The sequence below is a fragment of the Mandrillus leucophaeus genome, unplaced genomic scaffold (genome assembly GCF_000951045.1).
Source record: "Mandrillus leucophaeus isolate KB7577 unplaced genomic scaffold, Mleu.le_1.0 Scaffold627, whole genome shotgun sequence".
NCBI classification, from domain to species: domain Eukaryota; kingdom Metazoa; phylum Chordata; class Mammalia; order Primates; family Cercopithecidae; genus Mandrillus; species Mandrillus leucophaeus.
The window spans coordinates 435,795-438,174 of NW_012106775.1; positions in this window are offsets into that span (position 1 = coordinate 435,795).

The following is a 2,380-nucleotide window of genomic DNA, read 5'->3' on the forward strand; positions in this document are numbered from 1 at the left end:
TGTATCCCGGGTTCAAGAGATTCTCCTGCCTCAGCCTCCTGAGTAGTTGGAATTACAGGTGCCCACCACCATGCCAAGCTAGTTTTTGTATTTTTAATAGAGATACGGTTTCGCCGTGATCAGCCTAGTCTCAAACTCCTGACCTCAGGTGATCTGCCTGCCTCGGCTTCCCAAAGTGGGATCACAGGCGTGAGCCACGGCGCCCAGCAAGCTTTCATTTATTTCTCCTTTCTCAGGAAGCTACTGAAGGTTGTACTCCACTAAAATAAGAGAGTAAACCAAGAATAAAGATGACATAGGATATAGGAAACAGAAAGATTCAACACAGGAACAGAGATGCCCTGAGAACAACTGTGCAATAGGCATAGATTGGCATTGGCCAGAAGGTTCCACAAGAGACTGCTTCAGAAAGATGAAACTAATAGAACACCTCATCTAAACCTCTGGAAAGGGGAGATTTACACAATCATTGAGGAGTTTGGGCTTGGTCTAGTGATGAATAGTAAACTAAAATAAGATCATTATTAACTAGTGGAAAAACAAAAGTGGTACAAAGGAGAAATAATCATAGTTTCTTATTTGCCTAAAATGTGAATAATATTTACCTAGTCATAATGAAGTCAACATAAATCCAAAAAAAGTACAATACAAGGGATGGAAAGTTTGTTGGAGAGAGGGGAAGAAAAGAGAGCTAAGTCTTTATTTTCCATTAAGTGAAGTCAGTAAATAATGTCTAAAACTGAAAAATCAAGAAATAACAATACAAACACATTATATGGAGAGATTAAGATAAATATCAAAATAATTAAAGAGGTGAAATGGGCTGGGCGCAGTGGCTCACACCTGTAATCGCTGTACTTTGGGAGGCCAAGGCGGGGGGATCACCTGAGGTCCAGAGTTCAAGACCAACCTGGCCAGCATAGCGAAACTCCATCTCTACTAAAAATACAAAACCTAGCCAGGCATGGTAGCACATGCCTGTTGTCCTAGCTAATTGGGAGGCTGAGGCAGGAGAATAGCTTGAATGTGGGAGGCAGAGGTTGCAGTGAGCCAAGATCATGCCATTGCACTCCAGCCTGGGCAGCAGAGTGAGACTCAGTCTCAAGAAAAAAAAAAAAAAAAAGAGGTGAAATGACTGCCTTTGAGAAGATAGAAACAGGTGAGGGCTGAAGTGGGAGTATAGTCCCTGCTGCTTCATTGCAAACCTTATGAAGTTTCTACAGAATTATTTGACTCTAAATTGCAACATGTATAACTCTGATAATAATTAAAAATAAAATTAAAGGAGAAAAAAGAATGTCCTAAACCCAAATTTTGGCTTCTGAAAAATCTTTCTGATAAAGGAAATAGACAGGGAAATAAATAATTTAAGATTAAATGTACAGTTTTTGACAACAGAAATGTTTGCGATGACTGAGGGAGCACAGAAAACAGTGAACTACTATCTGGGGCATGGAGAAAGGCATCCGAAGTGGACAGCATAGTGGGCAATAATAAGGATAAAAGAAGAGAGAAAGTGTGTGTGATAGGCACCTAGCAATCTGTAGTGTGAGGTGGAGTTAAAAGCAGGATACTGTATGTTATACATAATGGACATGTTAGAATGGAATTTTGAAGTTGAAGAGAACATTCAACTGTTACATGTTTATTAGAAGAAGTTGGTACTAGGAAGAGATTTTGAACACTTCTGTGTTATTTTAATCAAAAACCAATAAAGGGTTGCCCATTTTGGAAAACAGAAAACTAAAAATGCATGTTTCACTTGTACTTTGTCCTAGGCAGTTTTGGCTGAAATGCAAAACGAGTAAGCCTTGTCTAATGGCCAAAGAAATGTGAAAAATCTTTCCTTTAAATCTCTTTATGAAGAGTTGGGCTGTACTCTTAGAGATTTTTTTTTTAGACGGAATCTCACTCTTTCACCAGGCTGGAGTGCAGTGGCGAGATCTCAGCTCACTGCAACCTCCGCCTCCCGGGTTCAAGCGATTCTCCTGCCTTAGCCTCCTGAGTAGCTGGGACTATAGGCGCGTGCCACCACACCCAGTTAATTTTTGCATTTTTAGTAGAGATGGGGTTTCATCATGTTGGCCAGGATGGTCTCGATTTCTTAGCCTCGTGATCCGCCCGCCTCAGCCTTCCAAAGTGCTGGGATTACAGGCGTGAGCCACTGCGCCCAGCCTCTCAGAGATTTTTTTTTTCGAGGCTTTGCTTTTTTAGAGCAGTTTTAGGTTACAGCAAAATTGAGAGGAAGGTATAGAAATTTCCCATATATCTCCTGACCTCACATGTGCATAGCCTCTCCCCCACCAAAGTGGTACATTTGTGATAACTGATGAACCTACAGTGACACGTTATCACTCAGAGTCCATAGTTTACATTACTC